This window comes from Cervus elaphus, chromosome 19, assembly GCF_910594005.1.
Source record: "Cervus elaphus chromosome 19, mCerEla1.1, whole genome shotgun sequence".
Taxonomy (NCBI): domain Eukaryota; kingdom Metazoa; phylum Chordata; class Mammalia; order Artiodactyla; family Cervidae; genus Cervus; species Cervus elaphus.
This window is the reverse complement of record NC_057833.1, coordinates 59,086,678-59,110,986: the sequence shown is the minus strand read 5'-3', so window position 1 is coordinate 59,110,986 and position 24,309 is coordinate 59,086,678. Positions and strand designations below refer to the sequence as shown.

Below are 24,309 nucleotides of genomic sequence, written 5' to 3'. Positions count from 1 at the left end.
TTGTACATGTACTCATTTACCCAATAACTACTTCTTGAAAGTTATACACAAAAAGAACAGACCCTGTTCTTGTCCCCATGGAACTTCCAGTTCGGTAAAACAAACAAGGATATGTTGAGGAGCAGAAAGCAGAATATGTACATACTTTTAGGATGAAACCTGAGACTTTGCTGAAAGCCTAATTTATGGCATGCTGTTTTAGGCATCAGGCACCCCGAATATTGGATGCTTACCTTAGCTTGAGGATCACCTGCCTAGAAGAGTTTAAAAAGCAGCTCTAACAGTATATCATTTAATCCTGACTACAAGAGTATATACTGTCACTTCTACTTTACCAGAGAAAAAATGACTTTTTAGAAATTAGAAAACTCACCTTAAATCAGATAGTTTCTTGGATTTAAAAAGTTTGTACTGTTCCAAAGTCTATATATTTATAAATCCTAAATTCCCGTACCTCTAGGTATTTCTCTCTTTATGTTTGCCCTTGACATCTGGACTAATTCGGGAATTTGTTAGGCTAGTTTAGGCTTCTTTGGAAGGAGACATAGTTGGCTTGATTTGGATTCTACATATTAGATGGTGGTAAGGTAAAGCTATTGTTAATATTACACCTATTTTATGGGCAGAAGCTGAGCCACTTGCCAGTTGAGGTAACTGGCTGGGTTAAAAAAGGAGCCCAGGGTGTCGGTCTCTCATTCCTCTTGACTAAACTCCAAGCCTAGGCAATGGTACTGTACAGGGGTTTTTCTGCAAGTGGGGTTCACACTGGCTGGTAAAGAGTGAGAGAAACTTGCTAAGGGAAAATAATAGTACAATAAAAAAAAATGGGAAATAATCATAACTCACAAAAACTGGTTACTTTTAGCATTGTGAATAGAAAAGAGAGAACTTATTCATCACAAATGAATCAGAAAATTAGAATGTGTCACAGCATTGATGACAGAGCTGAGGAATTCAGATGAACTAAAGTTCAACACTTATCCTTCTATCTGAATAGGGTAAATGGTGTGACAATAGGACAGAAATGACCTCTTTAGACATGCCTTTAATCCTTCCAATCTTTCTTTTCCAACTACTCTCTCTAGTATTTAGGGGGGTTTATATCTTTGTTTTGCATGGATAGAGATAACAGTTTAACATTCTTTTCATGTTCTAGAAGTATTGTGTTAATTAATTCTTATGTGGGAGTCATTCCAAACAGTAGGATGAAGATTTTTACCTTATTGATTTTCCTAATACCTTTCTGGCTTCCAGTGTTTTCAAAGGAAGAGGCATTATTGGATTTTTAGATTCGTATGTCTCTCAGAATAAGTGCCAGCTTCATAGATTCTTGTCAATTGATATTCCATCTTCACTCTGGATACATGATTTCCTTTATCTGACAGATTCAAGAAATTTTATGCTAGATTTAATGACATTTCATGCACCCTGAATTTGGAGGTTTTTAATTCTCTATTTTCTACCTGGCAAAAGATTTACAAGTTAAAGTCAGATGGAAGGGTTATTCAGATGTGCATACAAAGCATGCTCAATTTCCCATTAGGTACTCAGGGGTCTCCTGCGAGTTTCTTGGTCTTAAGGAGACTGACTATAAATGCCACAAATAGTCATTCATATCTTGGGGTCCTGCTTTTCAAGACCATCTTGAGAAGAACAATAGGAATATCATAGTGATGCTTTACCATTCCTTAAAATACTATGATAATTCTGAATAATGCCTACCTTCAAAATTTAGATGATGAAATAATGATCAGTAAAAAGAGAGAATTCAAAAACTAAAGTTCAGGGGCTTCCCTGGCGGCCCAGTAGTTAAGAATCTTCCTGCCAATGTAGGGGCAGGCTGGATCGTTGGTCAGGAACTAAGATTCTCACATGCTGCAGAGCAACTAAACACATGAGCCACAGCTACTGAGCCCACACATTCTGGAGCCCACATACCACAACTAGAGAGCCCACATGCCGCAACTCCTGTGCATCACAACTGGAGAGTCCCTGTGACAAAGCGGAAGATTGCCCTGACACCATGAAGATTCTACATGCCACAACTAAGACCCAATGCAACCAAATTCATAAATATTAAAAAATAAAAAACTCACATGTATCCCATTGTTCATTGCAGCACTATTTACAATAGCTAGAACATGGAAGCAACCTAGATGTCCATCGACAGATGAATGGATAAAGAAGTTGTGGTATATATACACTATGGAATATTACTCAGCCATAAAAAAGAACACATTTGAGTCAGTTCTAATGAGGCGGATGAACCTAGAACCTATTATACAGAGTGAAGTAAGTTAGAAAGAGAAAGATAAATATTGTATTCTAACGCATATATAAGGAATCTGGAAAAATGGTACTGAAGGATTTATTTACAGGGCAGCAAGGAAGAAACAGACATAGAGAACAGACTTATGGACATGGGGAGAGGGGAGGAGAGGGTGAAATGTATGGAAAGAGTAACATGGAAACTTACATTACCATATGTAAAATAGATAGCCAACAGGAATTTGCTGTATGGCTCAGGAAACTCAAACAGGGCTCTGTATCAACCTAGAGGGGTGGGATTGGGAGGGAGATGGGAGGGGGGTTCAAAAGGGAGGGGATACATGCATACCTATGGCTGTTTCATGCTGAGGTTTGACAGAAAACAACGAAAGTCTGTAAAGCAATTATCCTTTAATAAAAAATATTAATTAAAAAAAATAAAAACTCAAGTTCAGCAGTTAGATTTGGGACCATTTCTGAGCCTGAGACATTGCTGAGATATAACTTGAGATTCCACCCCATTCCACACAAATCTCCCTGAGTGTTCCTGCTTCTTACAGATAGAAAGTTTGAGGAATTAGAAATGAAATAAAATCAGTAGGGCTGGGAGGGGTGGCAGAGCAGGGTAGGAGGTAATGTCAGGGACTGAATTTGCTTAATATATTTAGGACAATTTCTTACAGCTCCTAAAACAGACCTGACTGGATGGCATGATGACAGTTTAGGAGCTCTGTACAATCTGACTCCAGACAACTTTTCCTTCCATATTTCAAACTCTCCAAGTTATAGTTTTATAGATTCCAAATGGATTGTTGTACCAGGACCTTTTATTATATAGTACATTAATATTCTTTAAGGGACACTGAAAAGGCTTCTCAAGTGGTGCTAAGGGGTAAAGAACCTGCCTGATAATGTAGGAGACGTGAGAGACGCAGGTTCAATCCCTGGGTCAGGGACAATTCCCTGCAGGAGGGCAAGGCAACCCATTTCAGTATGCTTGCCTGGAGAACCCCATGGTCAGAACAGCCTGGCAGGCTATAGTCCATAGGCTCTCAAAGGGTCAGACACGACTGAAGTAACTTAGCATGCATGCAAACAGGAGATGCTGTAAAGATCTGGCATTGTTATCATGTGGCCCAATCAAGTAGAAACACTTGGTCATAATGCTGCTCACAGCCCATCATTAATGCCATTTGGTACTAAAAGTTGTGCCTATTATAGGACAAACTCTTCTCCAGACTCCTTGGAATATATAAACACAGAAAGTAACATGTTAGTGTACAGAGGGCTTTGGAATAAATATGGGCACAGCAGGAGGAATAACCATCCAGATCAGTGTGAACAGAAGGCTGTCTTTACTCAAATGGTTTCCTTGAATTTTTTAATACAAAGGGAAAAATTATGACACAGAATTTATATAAAAAGATATAAATTAAGCAGGTACTTTTACCCAATGGTCTGTTAGATACTAAACCAAGAGGACAATGTGGGCACAGTCTGTGTTTTAAAGACTTGATAAGAGCTTCCCATAATACAGATTGGAAAATGTTACTTCTGTCCTTGTTACCACCAATTATTTGTTTAACAGCAATCCCAGATCTTTCATGATCTGGATCTAGCCCCAATGCACCTCTCTTGTTTTCCCCCACCACTGCTTCCTTACACACTGTGACAGACTATTTGCTCTCCCTGAACACGCCCAGGACACCTCTGCCCTTGAGCCTAGCACAGTGTCCTAAACACAGCAGGACCCTCCAATGTGTGTTGAATAAATGCTGTCTATTTATTTTAGGAGACAAAGATGATAGAAAAAAGTTGTTAAGTAAAGGATTAGTACCAGAAAAGGTCAAGGAAAAGTTAATTTTAGTGCATTTTCAGAGTGGGGGCAAGATGAGCCTTTAAGATTAGGAAAACTGATGCTCTTTATTCTTGGGTCTAGCCAATGCTATGAGTCAGTTACTTTTTTGGGAACAAGTTTCAACCTCAAGGTTAAATGAACACAAATGCTCTGTCCATCAGCATATAATGAAAAAGCTGTGGCTATTTCCACATCAGCACAGTGAAATTAAAATATGCAGTGCCTTTCTCAGGGGCATCATGTATGACAGACCTTTTAAAAATACTCCCCCATTCCATTTGTGTACAGAAAGAGCTATAAAAACAAAAATAAATGTTTTAAAAAAACTGAAATAATATCGCTTACAAAAGAAAGAGCTGAGGTATGTCTTCATAGTTTTCTGACTATAAGAAGGGTTGTAAAGAGGATAATGATAGGCATTTTTGTCCTAGGACAAAATGATATTAAACTGTCCAGTGGAGAATTTAAGACTTTAGGATGAACATCCTAAATATACAAGTGGTAAATAATCAAGTAGATTGCTAAGAGCTGTTATGAAATTTCTATCTTCACGGTTATTTAAAAATAGGAAAGATCCTCCTCTGTTTCGGATGGAATAAAAGCAGCTCTATCTCCAGTCAGGAGGGTGAATTCAATAGCTTCTCTAGTCTCGTTTTGCTCTATATTACTACAAAATCCTATAACATGCTGATTCCCCGAATTGTACAGAATTACAACACAGTTGAATAAAATACATTCTATGGTTTGAAGAGGACAATGTGACACAAGAAGTCTGTAACTAAATTCAAAATAGTTTATAGACTGCTTATGTATCGATTCAATTTGCCAAGTGTATATTAATTACTCAAACAGAATTGAGCAAACATATACTTGAATCTACTATGGTTTTTAACATAATGGGTAGCTAGAGTGAAACATTCTAACAATTAATTCTTTCATGTCCAAGACATTTTAGCTGAATATTTAATAAACCTGTTATGAATATGCATATAAATTCAATACTCAATTTTTTTAAAAGTTAGAAAAAAGACCAAAATATTATATAAGATTTCACTGTTATTATTCCCAGGACTATCTTCAAAGACATCACGAGAACTGGTGAGCAAATACTTTTAAATGGCCAAAATGGGCTCCATATGATTAAGAATGTAAATCTAATGATAGACTCAGGGAGAGCTCTAACAGGGGTGGCAAATTACTGACTTTCTTATCTATTTACCTTTCAGCTTTGGAGCTCAGCAGAAGTGTCCATTTCATACAAGCACACAAGATTAGATGAGCAGTTCCAAAGACCTTGTCTGAACCAAATTCATTTCATGTAGTTTGCCACATTTCTTAAATAGAAGATGAGCCCTTTCTATCTATGGCCCAGAGTTGGGTTGGATTGCTGAACTATTGCCCAACTCTTATAAGCAAAGCACTAAAATGTACCAATCAACAGGCAGCCCATAGCAGAGGTATCAGGAAGGTCAAAATACACACACATAAGAAGTTGGCAGTACATTATAGAGAAAAGCTATTTCTAAAGATGGACTTTGGCTACTTAAAGGCTTTGAGTGTTATTCAACTTTTGTTAGGAAAAAAAAAAAAAAATCAGTCCCAATGTTACTTGTAAAGATCTGGTTAAAAAAAGAGATCAAGACAGAGAAATGTAGTTTTATCTTTCAAACCATTATTTTCAGAAGGACACAAATCAGAGATAAACTATGACAATTTCTTCATAGCTGACTTGTTGGAGGATATTGTTCTTGTCTACACTAATGACTTCTGGAGGTTGGTTATTGCTGTGATCAGGAGCTGGGAGGATAGAGGCTTAAGACCTTTCAAGAGAAACATTTTGTTCAATATCAGTTCAGAAAATAAAGCCAGTATTTAGCTGACTTTGATAACCTATCTACCATTATGGTTGGTTCACACAGCCATTCCTTATGCTGTTTTGAATGTGAAGAATGAGTTGAACAGCAAAGGTGTCAAGCTAACCAGCAACTGAAATTTGAAAGGCTATGGTTCAAGAAGCTGATAATATTGTTCAATTCAGTCGCTCAGTCGTGTCTGACTCTTTGTGACCCCATGAATCACAGCATGCCAGGCCTCGCCGTCTATCACCAACTCCTGGAGTTTACCCAAACTCATGTCTATCGAGTCAGTGATGCCATCCAGCTATCTCATCCTCTGTCATTCCCTTCTCCTCCTGCCCCCAACCCCTCCCAGCATCAGAGTCTTTTCCAATGAGTCAACTCTTCGCATGAGGTGGCCAAAGTATTGGAGTTTCAGCTTCAGCATCAGTCCTTCCAATGAACACTCAGGACTGATCTCCTTTAGGATGGACTGGTTGGGTCTCCTTGCAGTCCAAGTATTGTTAGAATTGATAAAACTTACTCCTGGCTTCCTTACTCCATCCCTTCCTGTTTTCACATCCACATTCCTATCATTAGGCAGGTGAAGAAAAAGAAACAAATGTGAACGGGACTGCCTCTTTGGGGACACAGTCAGTTCTCCATCCTCCCCAACTGCAACCTGCTCTCAGTTATCTGAAAAGTTATTAATTGAAATGCCTTAGTACTTCTTCTTAGGGGAACTGGCATTTTTAACTATCTCTACAAGATCCAAATTCAGGTTTTTCCAAGGTAATGAAGAAGGTGTTTGGTGATTCTGTGTTTGTGTGTGTGTGTGGTGGTGGTGGTGGTGGGAGTGGTCATGGTGGACTCTGCTCTGGACTATAGATTTGGCAGCTTTATTGCCGAAGGGGATCACCTGATTTCCTATCTCAAGAAACAATGTTGCCTATGGTTTAATTGCAAATAAAGATATATACATACATATGCATATATCATATATATATTATATATATATTTATAGATGAAGGTGGGAGGAGAAGCGGATGACAGAGGAGAGATGGTTGGATGGCATCACCGACTCAACAGACATGAGTTTGGGTAAACTACGGGAGGTGGTGCTGGAGAGGGAGGCCTGGCGTGCTGCAGTCCATGGGGTTGCAAAGAGCGACCAAACTGAAATGAATAAATATATATATATATATTTCTGTTTGAAAGTTATAAACATTTGAGGACTTTCTGTCTATACACTCTATGAAGTGTTCCTACTGATGTCAGAGTAATTTAGGTAGAAACATAAGGAAACATAAACAGTTTCCTCTGACACTACAAACATGTTCTTCGTTAGTGATTTCCTCCTGGTTAATTGCCATTCATTCCTGGCTCTTTGGAGCATGTGCTCAAGTAGACTTTTTCATAGTATCTTTCCTGTGGGTGAAATTTACTTATAAATACCTGAATACTTGTATTCACCTATTAATGGCCTAGGAATTGAGGATGTTTTCTATCTGCTGTTTCACCTTTCACTTCATGAAAGGATTAGATTGTAAACAGCCTAGCAGAATCCTTCAGGCCAAACCCTGGCTGAGCTGATCTCAGCAGGCAGGGAACCGGTGTCAGCCTATGAAACACAATTATGAAAATAGAAAGGATTCACTCATACTTTCAGGAAGAAATTACGTTGTTTCCAAGATGAGACCTAGAAAATAAGACACATTACAAGACATTGAGCAAGATATGACTTTAAAAAGAGTCAGCAGAGGTAAATTTCAAAAAACACCAGATTTGCCAGAGGCTTCTCAAACTGTAGATATATTTTCAGTGTCTGACCTGCACCAGACACTTTAAGGGAAGTCCATTTGTCTCTGACCAATGAAACCCAAAATACCCATGCACAAAAGGCAGTATTTCTCATCTCCAAAGGCAATCAGTTTGTGCCCCAGAGTCTGAGGGTTCATGGCTTTCTTTTAATTTTATAAGTCTGTATATGCCTGGTTCCTCCTGCCTGAGTAGATCCTGAGGAAGTGACCCGTCCACATGCCCACAGAGCTAATTAACTCCATCCTGAGGGTTACCCCTCCCTCATCTCACACATCCACTCGGTGTTTTAAATGACCCAGCAGTAGCATGATCAGATGACTTTTTTTTCTCAGTGAGGAAAACATGGTGTTGGAAGAGCTAGGATATGTCTGCTCTAATTCAAAACAGCAGTGTGACCCTAAAACATTACCAAATAACTTTTTATCAGCAGTGCAGAAATGATCAAAAATGCTTGAATGAAATCTTTCATGATATTCATCCAAATTACTGAAATTTCTATTTTTAAATAACAAATAATACATAATAAATACTGAGGTAGAGAAGTCTGAGCTATATCCAGAAAAATTTTCTTAAATCTCCTTTTACTAGAAAAAAAAAAAAAGACCCACAGCCTCCTTCCTCATCTTTAACAACTTAAAAACAAGGGCCAATGAGAAGAATGACACAACCCATCCTTTTTCCATTTCAAGGAATAGGCTCATGTTTTTCCAGATTTATTTTTGCCAAAGTGAATGTCTTGAAAACTCTGAGATGATCGCTGTTTTCTAACTTTTCAAAAAAGAAAAGAAAAAAGTGAACATGATGATGGTGGGTGATTTAATGGAATCAGCTTGTCAACATGATGAAACTGAAAAAGCTTTTACAGAATATGGCCACATGCTAAAATAAAAAATCTTTAACATAATGTATATAGTGTAGCGTGATTTTTGTTATGGCAAAAGAAGAGAATATCATTAATTTAGACAGTAAGTGTAAGGTTCTGCTAAAAACTCCATGGATAAATCATAGAAATACATCTTGGCCAGACAAATGGAGCCAGACAAGTTCTAGTTCTTTCAGAAGCTATCAAAAGAGCCATCAGATTTTAAGTCTGTCATCTCTCGTATGTGATAAGAAAAATTCTCAGCAATTCCTCTCAGTAATACTAGTATATAACTTCAAAGTTTTAGCGATTTATACATAAATGGACAAGAAAATGACCTTTTGTGAATGTCCCATTTTAGGCAAACCATAATATCTCTTGCATTCTCAAAAGCTTAACTGTGGCAGATTGGCTCATTTGGTAGGGCTTGGTGGGATAACATGCACATCTTGTGTGAACTTTTAACCTCTCCTTCCTTTGCAGAATGGTTTATGCACACACTATTTAATAGCCAGGAATTCTGTAATTCTTAGCACAGCGGTCAGTCAATACAAGGGAAAACCATCTAATATTTAAAATCCATGTTTAGAGTGTCTTAAATCCTATGCTCTTGAACTAAAAACCTTATGAAAGTTCTAAAACAATTGAATACTTCTTCCTAAGTGTCTTACAGGTGTGGTTGCCAACTGAGAGTGTTAGGTTGGTAAAACTGGTTTAATAGGCAAAAAAAGTGCTGGATGAACAATGTTTTTATTTACACTGGTTGGAAATTGTATATTTGATTTATAGCCCAAATCAAGCTCTTATATCAGTGCCTCCAGTCTTTGACTGGAACTGCTTCATTTGATTTCAAAGATTTCTGCCCATCATTGCTTCTTGGGATTCTAAAGGATTTAGGCCTATGGGGTCCAATCCCTCACTACTTCTCTAATCTCATTTCTCATCATTTGCATGCAACATTGGTCCAACTGCAATAAAATATGTTTACCTAAGTGGAACAAGAATAGAAATGTGAATGAGGATTGAGATGAATAAACCAGTTAGAATTAGTGACTCTACGCTCTTGAGAAAATTCAGCTCTCCAATTGGAGAGATACCTGTGTTTTTAACTGAGCCTAACACAGTGTCTGAACCTTCCTTGAGAATTAGTTAGATACAGGAGAACATGCAAAGCACTGTCGATATGGAGGCATGCTTTCATTCATTAATTTAACAGAAGTTTTTCCAGAGTCTACTATTAATTACCCTGCTGATTAGACTCCATTGCAGCTCTCAAGGACCTCTGCTGTAATGTATACTTTACAGAGTTTTTATGTCTGCAATATTACTGATAGGTTACTAGCTCACTCTTGTAAGTTATCCTAAACATAACCATCTGCTATAACAACTTCTTGTTCCTCATTCACTCTTTTCAATTGCCCTGTGACATCCATTAGTAGTAGTAGTGGTGGTGGTGGTGATGGTGTTAGTTGCTCAGTCATGTCTGACTCTTTGCAACCCCATGGACTGTAGTCTGCCAGGCTCCTCTGTCCATGGGATTCTCCAGGCAAGAACTGGAGTGGGTTGCCATTCCCTTCTCCAAAGGATCTTCCTGACCCAGGGATTGAACCTGGGTCTCCTGCATTGCTGGCAGATTCTTTACCATCTGAGCTACAGGGAAGAACTGGCACGTCCTAAGTCGCTTCAGCTGTGTCGGACTCTTTGAGATCCTAAGAACTATATAGCCTGTCGGGCTCCTCTGTCCACAGGATTCTCTAGGCAAGAATACTGGAGTGGGTTGCCATGCCCTTCTCCAGGGGATCTTCCTGATCCAGGGATGGAACCTGGGTCTCTTCTGTCTCCTGCTTTGGCAGGTGGGTTCTTTACCACTAGCCCCACCCAGGGAAACCCCAACATCCATTAAGTCCTTATCAATAATCTGACCCTTTGTGGCCTATGTTATCAACTCAGTTCATTTCAACTTAGGTAAGAAACCCCTTTCCCACCATCAACTACCTTGTCCTTTTCAAACAGTCAAGAAAAATCCTATATGTCTGCCCAGTACTATTTATTTGAAATGGATCCTTATGCTCTTATTTAAAACAGCATTCTTTTCTTTTTTTGAACAGTTGATGGGGTCTCTACTCCTGAGATACATATCTTGAGTTTCAGGCAAATTATGAGTCAGTGGTCTCCCAGACACAACACTCACTACTCTCTGGGAAGAACACTTCAGACCCCAATAGAGGATCATAACTTTAAATAAGCTCAGTCTCTGGAAGGATTTAATGGAGCACATGTCTCTGGTCCTTGTGCTCCTTGTAAGGAGGTACCCTGCCATTATATTTTAGTCTTTTTTGAACTTAGCTATCTTAGGTCTTAGTTACAGTGAACATGGTATGAAGAACATGAATTCCTCAACATGTTAAATTTTTCCACTTCAAATGCCTTATATACAAAAACACAAGCATTTAATGTATGTACAGAGCAGCAAACATTCTCTCCCTCTTTCTTTTCAGATACTTTCTTCTCATATAAACAGTGGTGATAGAATTACAAGTGCCATTGTTCTGCCTCCATGTTAATATCCTCACTATCTTGTATAAACAGGAGTGAATGAATATGTACATGACACCAATCAATCCCTTTCTTAAAAATGCAGTTTTCATCTTTCTAAACAGAAGAGGATGAATTAATGAATTCAATATGCAGTTTATCTGTTTATATTTTGAATGTTAATAAAGTAAAACCAAATTATTGCCTAAGTTCTTTTCAGATTTACATCAGCCATTAACACTCTCCATGCCAGCCTGGGCCAAGGGAGAGTGGAACTAGTAGCCTTGGGTCCAAGTCCCTGGAGTCTGCTGGAGAGGGTATGAAGTAGCTAGGGCAGGAGGAGATATTCACAGGCAGTGAAAGAAAAAATATATATATGTGGGATATATATATGTAAGAATGTAAATATATATATATGTATGTATATATCTATATATATGTACGTGTATATATGTATATATTTGTAGAGCACATTGCTAGGAAGAGATCATCTGGGGGCATTAGGTGAGAGAAATATCAAAACCAAACATAAAAGTGCTCTGAGGGGACTAGGGAAAAGGGAAATCACTATTATTTTCATCTCCTCATTGACTTCCCTTCTTCCTTAATATGCTTTTTCTTTCTATCACGTCATATTTCTCCCTCCATTCTTCAGGTTTTCCTCTGCCTATTTCTAACAAAGAAGCATTTAAGAAAATTTTAGGAAACAGTGAGACCCCTCCCCCCGAAAATGAGAGGAGACTTATGATAACGTACTGTACATTTATATATACACAAGAAAATACAACCTATATTTGATTGACCAAGAACTTGAAACTGGGACTTTTGAGATTTAAAAAATTCATGGTATGTCTGGTCATATTAATCTCCAGACCAGCTGGTTTTGTTAGCATCACTGGAAAGAGCTATAAGAGAATCATGAACATAAAAAAATAAGGAAAAATGGAATTTCATAAGGATTTATATCTGTAAAGAGAAAGGGGCTTTAGAGTTGTCTATTGAAATTCCCCTCAAATTATTTTTTGGACTTATCTCTGAGAATACCAAGGAAAGGAATTTAGGAATTTTTTTTGGGTTTAGGGAACTACTAAACCCTGTCTATTATGTTCATTACAGTCATTCAAGCAAATAAAGGATAACTAGAGCATGGTATCTCACAGTGAATAACATGGTTGGTTACTCTGCCACTCTGACATATGGAGGCAGGGCTCACAGGACCAGGGGTCTCCTTATGAATACTACAGAGAGATGCTTAAGTTCATCTGAATGCACAGAGAAAGAAGGATTAGCTGGATGGTGTCAGCTGTGAGGTACCTAAATGTATTCTCTAACCAAGCACCAACATTTTGAGCCTTGCCTTCTTGGAAAAAAAAATTCAACACAGAGCTTATGGGAATCCTTTATTTGGTCACTGGGTGGGGGAGGATGCTGGGACTATGACAACATTCAATGGCCAGAGACGAGAGGAAGCGAGAAGAAAGAGGAAACCCAGAAAGCAGGAATGAGTGCCAAAAGAAGGGTGCCAGCTCTGGAGACTCTCTTACAGAATAAATAGAGAATCTTAAAATAAGAAAAAAGAGAGCATGTGTTGAGGAAAACATCAGTATACTTTTGGAATCTGAGGCAAAAAGGAAAAATATTTGTCCCTTGCCAATTTTCACCATTGTCTCATGGAAGATTCCTTTTTCTTCCACTTTAATATATACAAGTACATTCTTTTCCTAAGGGTCAGCCTTCTGTGATAATGACAGTCTTAAGTTATTGGCAAAGTTGAGAATGAAACTCTGACTTCCAGGCTATGTTTCTAAGTCCAGTCTATGTCCTCCAAAGTGTTCAGTCTGTTTTCTGTGGTTTCTCTGGGACCAGTGGCAAAAGATACATGTGGTAGGGGCAGACTTCCTTCTTGGGATATCTACAGCTTCAGAAAATAAATACCTTCTCACCATGACTTTTGACTTTCATTTTTCTCTCTTTTCTCCTAGACTATTAATCTTCAATTTCTTCTCTACCAGTCTGGGCCCTCATGGTTAGCTTTTAAGACATCTGCCATCAGTTTCTTCATCTATGACTTTCAATTGTTTCTCACTAGTTCTTGAGGCCATATGAACCCATTCATGTATGTCTGCCTCAACTTCCAGGCTGCTGAGCAAGGCTGAGGGAAAATTACAAAACTGGATAGCCTGGTGCCCCTTCAGAGTTCTGGTTTCCAACCTGAGCTGGGGTTTTGGAACTACTTTACAGTTCTTTCATCTTTTCTTAGTCAGTTTCCTCTTTCAGTCCCCAGTTCCCTTTTATCATGTAATTAACTGCTTGCAACTTACCTCCTACCCTTTATTCTCAGCTGCTGTATTAACCTTGCCTTCTTTTCAAACAGAAGACAGAGCTATCAAATGGCAGTCCTATCATGCTACCTCTGTCGGAACCCATCTATGACATCTCAGATACTTTTTTCTCTAGCATTAATTATCTCCTCCAGGATCTTACTATATCAGTTACTCCTTCTATCTCCTGCATTTTCCATTTTCCTACTGCATGCCAGCATGCTTCAGTTACCCACATATGAAACAAACAATAACAATCACAACAAACAAACAAACAACAGATCATCTTCTGTGGACACAGTCTTTCCTTCCTTTGAACCACGTTTAAGCTTCCTAAACTGATTCATTCCTCAACACAGTAAAATCTGGTTTGTCTACCTGTGTTGCCAATTAAATGACCAAGGTCTCCAAAAACCTCTGATTGGTGGCTCCTAAGATCCATTTTCCACCTTGTTGCTTTATTTCTTTCTTTTTAAAGTCAGGTTCATTGATAAATAATTTGCATATAATAAAATTCATCTTTCCTTTTAATACCTTTCTATAGTTCAGTAAGTTTTGACTTCTGAGTTGGTTTCTTAATATGTGTAAAATAAAATCCAAATGCTTTGAATTCATACACAAATCTCTTCAAAATCTCTTAACAGTCTTTCCCATGTAACCCATTGTCTGGTCATACACCCTTTAGCGAGATGAGTTCTGTACATTTAAGCTTCTAGAACTTTCTTCAGTTTCCTCTCTGTAAACATACATGTTTTTGTGTAATATAGTAAATGCTGTATTAATATCACATCAATTTCCATATAGAATTATAAAACTAGATGCTATTTTGAGAAATTGATATTTTCAAAATAGAGTGTAACTTTAAAGGTCTCTGCTGTTTTAGTGTTATAGATTGAATGGTGTCCTCCTCAAATTATCATGATGAAATTCTAGCCCCTAAAACCACAGAATGTGACTGTATTTGAGAATAGGGTCATTGCAGATATGACTGATAAAGATGAGGCAATCCTGAAGCAGGGTGGATTACTAATCCAATATGACTGGTATCTTTTTAAAAGGGGGAATTTGGACACAGACAAACATATGAGGAGAACACTATGTGAAAATGAAGGCAGAGATTAGTGTGATGCTTCTATAAGCTGAGGAACACCGAAGATGGCTAGCAAACCATCAGGAGGTAGGGGAGAACTATGGAACAGATTCTTTTTCAGAACTCTTGGAAGGAACCAATTCCACTGACACTTTGATCTTGGGTATTTAGCCTCTAGAACTGTGAGACAAGAATTTCTGCCTCTCAGTTTTGAGGCACTTTGTTATGGCAGCTCTAGTAAACTAATACCTTTAGTAAATAAACATCTTTGAGTATGCTGGAATACTAATTTGCTCATTCACTCACCAAGTCCTTAATGGATACCTAGTATGTACTAGGGGCTTCCCTGGCGGCTCAGTGGTAAAGAACCTTCCTGCCAATGCAGGAGATGTGGATTTGAACCCTGGGCCAGGAAGATCCCCTGGAGAAGGGAATGGCAACCCATCCTAGTATTCTTGCCTGGGAAATCCCATGGACGGAAGAGCCTGGTGGGCTATAGTTCATGGGTCACAAAGAGTCAGACATGACAGAGCAACTTAAACAACAACAACTAGGTGCTGGACACTGTTCTAGGTATGATGATGCGAGGTATATATGAAAAACTAAAACTATTTGTTGCATGAATAAATAAGAACTTCATCATGTTACTGTATTTTTTGTGTATTTACCAATAAGCAGTTAATCTAGTCATCAACATAGGACTGATTCAATGTCTACCATTTATTCATCAATCAAATATTTATGGCATACCTACTATGTGTCAAATAACATTCTAAGCACAGAGGATAAAATTATAGATAGGACAAATTCTCTACCTTCATGAAACTTGAGTTCTAATAGGGGAACAGACGTCAGACACAAAAACAAGGAAATAAATTATGTAATTTCACTCTGTGCCCCACAATGACAATCCTAAGTATTTATCCTGTAAACCCTCTAACTCTTGAAAAATGCCCAGGGCAATACTGATACTTAAAAATATTCCTAAATACCACTCCCTGTTATTTCCCTTATGTTCCTGCAATCTCCATGTAAGTCTGAATATTTAAAGTCATTAATATTCCCTGGTGGCTCAGATGGTAAAGAATCTAACTGTTATGCAAGAGACCTGGGTTCAATCCTTGGGTTGGGAAGATCCCCTGGAGAAGGGAATAGCAAGTCACGCCAGTATTCTTGCCTGGAGAATCCCATGGATTGAGGAGCCTGGTGGGCTACAGTCCATGGGGGTCACAAAGAGTTGGACAGGACTGAGTGATTAATTCTCTTAAGCTGTTCTTTAGATTTTCTGATTTAAGCATAATTTTAGGAGTTTAAACATTACTTCAGAGTTTACAAAATAAAGATCAACATGTTGAAGTCTGAGAGTGGAGTTAGGCTAATCCACAGAGTACAGGTTAAAATGTTTGGGTAGGACACCCAAAGTTGGCTTTCTCAGTCAGCCAATGTCATTCAACACCTATTTCTTAAGTGCTTCTAGTATGTCAGCCCCTGTGCTGAAGACAGTAGAACTGTGGGAAAAGCAGGCATGGTGCTGACCCCCACCAAGCTTATGTTCTAAAGGAAAACACCTGAACACCTTGTTTCACAGTCCCTTTCTTAATTACAACTGTGATGGGGCTGTGTGAAGAAAGCTGAGAGAGCTCGGGGTCAGGGGACTCGGGCATGAGGGGTTTGTGAGAAGCCTCCTTGAGGAAGTGGTACCTCAGTACTGACTTTGGGGCTGGGGTATGTATGGATCTTTCTTTCAGCAGGGATCACAGACTCTTATGTTTCTTCCTCCTCCTCTCCTTTCATCCATGTACACATTTCAAATACTTAAAAGCATTCTTCAAATACAGTAAGAACACCAAAACTAAACACAAGAGAAGGACTCTTCAGAGGAAAGGGGCCAAAAATAGAAGGGAAAAAACCCCCTAATCTCACCATTTGTTTTGAAAACATCCAAAATGATTAAAACACATTATAAACTAAAACATATGAACTAATCACTTGCCAAGTTTCATTTTTAAATCATAGCCATTCTTGAGGTTCATAAACTAAAAAAGAGTTTTCAATGTGAACTTGTGTTTTTCTTTGCTTGGCCCACAGTTGGCCTGAAGCATTTGCCGTGGAGCTGTGTGGAGGGAAATGGGTCCAGCAGGTCAGGAACACATGGAGTACCTCCACCGGAAGGAAAGCTCCGTGAGCTTAGGCCTCAGTCTATGCATAGCTGTGTCCCTAAAGCATAGAAGAGCACTTGGAAAACAATAGGGACTCAATAAATGCTGAATGGCTAACTGAATGAATATTCTGGGCCTTTGAAGGAATTCTCCAGCTCTCTTTTCTTACCCAAGCCACATCTTGCTTTAAGCCAGTGGTTATGGGGCAATTTTTACCACCTAGGAGATGTTTAGCAACATCTAGGGACACTTTTAGTTGTCAAGCTCTTGGACAGCAAGGAGATCAAAACAGTCAATCCTAAAGGAAATCAACCCTGAATATTCATTGGAATGACTGACGCTGAAGCTGATGCACCTGATATGAAGGGCCAACTCATTGGAAAAGACCCTGATGCTGGGGAAGATTGAAGGTAGGAGCAGAAGGGGGTGACAAAGGATGAGATGGTTGGATGGCATCACCAACTCAAAGGACATGAGTTTGAGCAAACTCCGGGAATTAATGAAGGACAGGGAAGCCTGGCGTGCTGCATTCCATGGGGTTGCAAAGAGTTGGACATGATTTAGTGACCAAACAACAAAATCTAGTGGGTAGAGACCAGAGATGCTGCTAAACATTCTACAATGCACAGGATAGCTCTGCACCACAAACATTTACCTATCACCAAATTTCAGCAAAGACAAGGTGGTAAAACTCTGCCTTAGGCCCTTTTTTACTATTGGGCTGTATATGGGAGTATGGGACTCCATGTATTTGGGAGAAGTTGAGTCCTGGAGGCACAAACCTGAATGAAGCACCTCCTTGCTTTATCCTCATTCCCTTCATGGTCCAACAGAACTGCCCCCCTGGGCCTTTTGGCCCCACTGGATCAATATGCAGTTGCTGGGGAAACCAGCTGAAAAAGACCTGTCTTTATAATGGTGGGGAACAATTTTTACTGTGTATTGGTAATTTCCCTGAGCTTACCAAAGAATATAACCTAATTTAAATAAAATTAGCTTGTTTAGAGAGTCTACTCATGTGTCTGTAATAAAAACAAATGTCCTCCCCTAATTCAACCAGTTTCTCCATGTCTGATCAGGACCTGCACACCAGTCTAGCTTTATTATAAATAAGATCAGCTTCAAGAATCCAACAAACCCCAATAATAATACAGTATATAGAGACTGGATTGATAGCATTTCATTTGCTCTGTTCCTTGCCTTGTGTATTAAAATAGTAGTGCTTGTTTCGGTTTCAGTTGGGAAACTTCCATGGTGCCAGAAGAGTGCATGTGCCGATTTTCCCATGATGGTGGTTGCTCCAGGAATCTTGGTATTGTGGCATGGGTCCCAGTTACCATAGAGACTGCATACACTGACAGTGTAGCATTATGATTGGTGAGGAATGCATATTTTGCAGAAGCTTTTTGAGAGATAAAGAGAAGACACAGGAAAGGGAGGCGCCCAATAAAGTGGCACAGCAAAGAGAAGTCCCTGGTCATCACAGATTCTAGAAATTTGGGACCATAGCGATTTCAACTACTATTACAAAGCCAACATAAACTTTTCCCCCTAAGGCTGTGTCAGGCAGGAAAATTTCAAGTATGAGGAGAAAGAACTGATATAAAATATTCTCAAACAAAAAGAGTAAACAAATGAACCTACCAAGGTCTCAAGGTAACAAAAATGATTTGGCAAGAAAATATTTTTAAGTGATTCAAGGCAAAGGAAGAAAAAAGGAATCTAAGAGAATAATAAAATCAAAAGTTACATTCCTGAGGATGGCTGATTTATGGAAAGGCTGGCAAGGAGTAACTTAAGTTCTGAGTGCCTATGTTTCCTGCCCTGAAAGTAGAAAGGAAGAGAACAAAGATGAGTCCCCTCTCATTTTTAACAAGGATCTCCATAAACCTCCCAATGATTTGACATTATAGCAGATGAATATGATGCACGCCAGTCAAAGAGAATCTGACAAAAACTCTTAGCAAATACGTAGATTAGAGAACATTGCCCACAATGCAAGCTGGCTCATTGCACAGTTTCATAAAATAATGAAAGCTTAAAGTGTACTGATAGTGTGTTTTCATGTACATACTATTTCTCTGTATACATTTTGAGGTATAGAATTTTTACAGAGATCAAGGCATGTGTGCTATGTAAAGGGTTCAAGTGTTGAACTGTAGATATTTTCAAATAGGAAAGAAGGCTGGAGACAGGATGTGGATCAGTGCAGGGAATGAGTGAGAATGAACTTAGAAGAAAACTGGTCTAGAAAAATGTCAGGTAAGTGATCATAAGTTCCGTGATGTCCAGGTCTATGTCTGGTAATGTTTTACTACATATACTTTAGCCTAACATAGCCAGTGGAAACAGTGACAGACTTTATTTTCTTGGGCTCCAAAATCACTGCAGATGGTGACTGTAGCCATGAAATTAAAAGATGCTTGGTCCTTGGAAGAAAAGCTATAACAAACCTAGACAGCGTATTAAAAGCAGAGACATTACTTTGCCAACAAGTTCCATATAGTTAAAGCCATGGATTTTCCAGTAGTCATACATGGATGTGAGAGCTGGACCATAAAGAAAGCTGGGTGCTGAAGAATTGATGCTTTTGAAGTGTAGTGTTGGAGAAGACTCTTGAGAGTCCCTTGGACTCTCAGTCAGTCCAGTCAATCCTAAAGGAAATCAATCCTGAATGGTCATTGGAAAGACTGATGACGAAGCTGAAGCTCCGGTATTTTGGCCACCTGATGGGAAGAGCCGACTCATTGGAAAAGACCCTGATGCTGGGAAAGATTGAAGGCAGGAGGTGAAAGGGATGGCAGAGGACAAGATGGTTGGATGGTATCACCAACTCAATGGACATGAGTTTGAGCATGCTCCAGGAGATGGTGAAGAAGAGGGAAGACTGGCATGCTGCTGTCCATGGGGTTGCAAAGAGTTGGACATGACTGAACGACTGAGCAACAATATAGCCACGGGCCACTGGAAATCCTTATCTCTAAATTTTAATTATCATCAATATAGTAATAATCTCTGAAATCTATATCTTGAGCCATTAGTTCTCAAATCTATCTATAATTTTGAGCCATTAGTTCTCTCTTGACCTCCAGCCCTCTATATCAAATGACTTATTGGACAATTCCAACTGGATAGCACAGCATGTCTAAAGTTCAATCACATTTTCCTTTTTAATTTCCCTCCTTCCTATGTACCCTATGTGAGCAAATAGCATCAATATTCACCCATATGTCCAAGTCTCATACCTGGGAATCATCACCCCTCAAATAAGCACGAGATTTGTAATTCTAATGTAATTTCTTTTAATAATCAAAGAAGGCTTTTGTGCATACAAAGCAATATTTACAGTTAATTGGGTTTTAAACTATTGTGTGTGTATGTTTGTACCTATCTATATACACATGTATTATCCTAATTAGTAGTCTAATAATTCCTCTACAAAAAAGAAAAATGTTTTCAGGAAGGGTGAAGTTACTAGGTAGAAAACTTGGGACCTCTAACTATTTCAACTATTCAGGGGGTTGGAAGAGTTAGGATCTAATCTAGGAGCACCTTCCAGAATGGTTCTTTAGGGTGTCACCAATGAACACACTGAATATTCTTAGAGTGACTATGATGATGAGGAGTTTTAAGGCAACATCCTACGAAGGGAATTTTACAACCCATGTCTTCTGTGTCCAAGTTCTGTGCTGCTTGCTCAATCATGTCTGATTCTTTGCGATCCCATGGACTGTAGCCCACCAGGCTCCTCTGTCCACAGGGATTCTCCAGGCAAGAATACTGGGATGGGTTGCCATTCCCTTCTCCAGGGTAACTTCCCAACCTAGGAATCAATGGGGGTCTCCTGCATTGCAGGTGGATTCTTTACCAGCTGAGTAGGAGTTCTACTCTTACCTAATTCTTTTATAATAAACTTTCCATTTTGTAGTCTAACAAAAGTAGACAGTATTTTGTTTTCTCCATCAACCAGGTTCTCTGACTCTGGTGACCTTTTACTTGTGATGTTTCTTACATTTCTAGTGTCTTGTTCCCACTCCACCACTTTAGCTTAGGCCTCCACTGCCTGTCATTTGTAATATGGTAATGGTCCACTGTACTATGTTCCCTTCTGTTTCTGAGTCTTTGCACATGTCACTACCTGTGTCCAGAACAGCCATATTCCCTGAAAAGCATTTACCAAATGAAAAAAATAACAAATGCTTTAGATGTTACTGCTTTGGGTACTAAACAGAAATAGTAGCCCACCTAATATTCTGGATAAACCTGCACAAAGTGCTCTTACTCTCAAAATTAATTTTGAAGAACTTGAAAATTTTGCCATGGAGAATCATGGGGGCCATACTACAATATTAAGTTTTGCATCTAATAAAAATGCCTGCAAAACAGAGAAAGAAGGACTCATTTTTTTTTTCTTCAATTCATCCAGCAAATATTTGTGGAACACCCTTTATATACCAGGCACTGTTATAGACACTGTAAATTTCTTAGGGTACAAAACAGACCAAAACTACCCCTCCAAGATACAACCCCCTGCAATTATGGGCTTATATTCTATGACAAGGGGAAATAAACATGTAAATAAAGCATTCATCTGAAGGGAATGACTTCTATGATGAAAAATGAAGCAAAGGAAGGGGGTATGATTATTTATATGGTTGCTATGAAAAGCTTTCCTTAGAAGTGAAAATTGAGTAAAGACCTGAAGATAGTGAGCAAACAAGACTTATCTGGAAAGAGCATAGCAAGCGATGAGAACAGTAAGTGCAAAGGCTCTGAAGTAAAACATGTATGGTGGGTGAGGGAAGCAAGGAGGTCAATGAAGCTTTGGAGGTATGAGTGAGGGCTCAAGTGCTAAATGAGGATACAAATTACCAGAGGAAGCTGATTGTGCAGGCCTTGCGTACTGTTGTATAGGCTTCTGTTTTTTCCCCTCTGGATGGATGGGGAGCTGTTAGAGACTACTGAGCAGAGGAGACATGTGGTCTGACTTACATTACATGCATTACAAAGTATCCCTCTGGCTACTATTTTGAGAACACACTGTTTGTGGCAAGTCCAGAAACAGAAAAGGTAAAGATAGGAGGCTATTGCAGTAATCCATGTAAGAGATGATAATAGCTCCAGTTAGCATAGTAGTGGTGGTCAGGATGAGAAAGTGGTAAGATTTTGGATGTATTTTGAAAGTAGATTTGCAGAATTTGTTGGTAGGTTGGATTTGTGAGATAAATAAAAGACTGTGAGAGAAACAAATTTTTGACTTGAACAACTCTAAGGATTGAGATGCTATTTACTGGGCTGGGAAAGAATGCCTATTTGTTAGGTAAAATAAAACAATTCCATTTGAGTATTTTACATTTGTGCTGCTCATTAGACTTCCAGTGGAGATTTTGAGTAAGCAGTTGAATATGTGAGCCTAGAAGTCACATATTCTAGCCCAGGGTAAAGGCCTGGACTAGAGAAACATGCTTAAGCTGTGAGCTTGGGTATGAATATTAAGGAAGGGAACAGAGATTAAAAAAGAGGTTCAAGGACTAAGCCATGTGACCCTCCAGTGTTTACATGTTGGGAAATGAAAATGTATCAGTCAAGAAGAGTGAGAAGAAATGGCCTGTGAGGCAGGAAAAAAATCAGATGAGCTTGGAGGACTGAAAACTAAGTGAAAAATGTGTTTTGATGGAGAAAGCTGTGCAAACAATGCTGAGAGGTCAGGGAAGACTGTGAGTTAGTTGATGGAGTTAGAACCATGGAGGTCACTTTTAATCTTAGTGTGAACTGTTTTACCACATTGGTGGGTGCAGAGGTAATCAGAGAGGGCTCAAGAGAGAATTGGAGAATAGGATTGGAGAGTGTTCATAGTAAGCATGATGACATTTCTTGAGAAGTTTTGCTGAAATGGGAATCAAAGAAATAGGATAGTAGCTACAGTGAGTGTGTGTCAGAAGAGAGTATTTTTTAGGGGGAGAAAAATGACAGCATTTTGTGTGCTTATAGGAAAGATTTGGTAGAAAGGGAAAACTAATCAAGGAAGAGAAAGGGGGGAGCTTTTACAAGAGCAGTGTATATGAGTGTGTGAAAGGTTGGGGGGGTGTCTAACGCACACAGAAGGGTAGGTTGAACAGGAGAGGGCAGAGTTTATTCAGAGTTACAGAGAGAAACCAGGGTATGTGGGCACAGATGCAGATGGGAGGGTAGGTGTGATGGGGAGTGAATGTGCAAGTTCATTTTTGAGTGCTTCTATTTTCTCAGTGGAGTAGGAAGGAAGGTCATAAGTTGAGATTAAGGATGGGGAAGGAAGTGTTGGAAGTTTGAGAGAGGGAAAGATGAGAAATAGTCTTACAGCAACATGGGGAAGGGAATGGATAGGGAAGTGTGATGTAATTACAGGGCAGCACTAAGAGCCTCTCTCAGCAATTAGAGTTTAAAGGGAGAGTCAGGTGACCTGTGTGTTTTTCTCTAGCCACATTCAGCTAGCCTGTAGGCCTGGAATAGATGGGGAGTTGCAACTGATCAGTGTAGTTGAGACTTGCCAGTTGAGGACAATGAAGCAAGAGACGATCAAGGGGACTAAGGATGTATGCAAAGACATGATTAGAATCATTGTCCATGGAATCTAGTTATACAAGGAAGGGGTAATATGAGGGCCTCGGAGTAGAATCAATGTATTGGAGGCACTAGGAGGCTTCAGGGATTGCTGGAACAGAGGGGACAGTGGGATTGTGTTAAGAGAATATTAGGTGGTTGGTTGGAGAGTGGGATGCTTGAAACTGAGATTATGGAAAATCTGTAATTATTAGTAAATAGAAGGTCAAAAGTATAGCCACGGGACTGAGTAGCTATGGTAGGGTAGAAGACAGATTACGAGAGAATTAAGGAATTGAGAGGTAAAGTAACAGAAAGACTATATATTTAGACACTGAAATGACCTTGTATGGTGATGCGGTAGAAATGAAAAAGAATGTTAGTGAGCCAGTGGCTAAAATCGTCAAGAAACTGGAGGTGGCAGCCAGAGATGTAGTGGATCACTACACTGAGAAGAGGTAGGGGACAGAGAACTTTCCTACCCCTCCTCAGCTTTCCCCCTCTCTCACTTACTATCTTGACAGCTTATATGACTGGCATTAGCAAACTTTTAATTTCCCAGACTAGCTAGCTGTCAGTAACCCATGACTTCCCTTTGTTCTTTCTATTTAAATTATTCCTAAGTCTGAAGAATTTCCACTTTCAAATATTTACTCTTCTTTCTCCCCAGTTTGGGCCATTACTACTCTTGCCAGACACTCTTCTCAGTAACTCAGTTTAGTGTTCTCTATGGTACTGAGCACCGTCAGGAATTATCTTGTTGAGTTTGTTCGCTTTTTGTTGCAGGGAGATTCTATTTTCCATCATGAGAATGTAAACTCTGGAAGGGGAAAAGCCTTGACTGTTTTGTGTTTGAAACAAAATATCCTCCGCAATAAATAACCCTAGGATGAATTAATGAATGGCGCCCTGTTACATGCTGATGAATCCTAATTTTCTCAGTTTCACACACTGGCATTACTTCACTTACTACCTCTTTCT

General features: G+C 39.1%; 1 protein-coding gene across 37 annotated transcripts in view; it reads right to left on the bottom strand.

Annotated features, from left to right (window-relative positions):
• The window catches only part of ZBTB20 (zinc finger and BTB domain containing 20), an 848,937-nt gene that overhangs the window by 181,613 nt on the left and 643,015 nt on the right, over positions 1-24,309 (bottom strand). The window contains exon 1 of one of the 37 annotated variants that reach the window (XM_043874118.1): positions 1,220-1,820. The exons of the other annotated variants lie outside the window; for them this stretch is intronic. The gene's annotated coding sequence lies outside the window, so the exon portion shown is untranslated. Of the gene's footprint in view, positions 1-1,219; positions 1,821-24,309 lie in introns of those variants that run through there. 37 annotated transcript variants of the gene reach the window in all.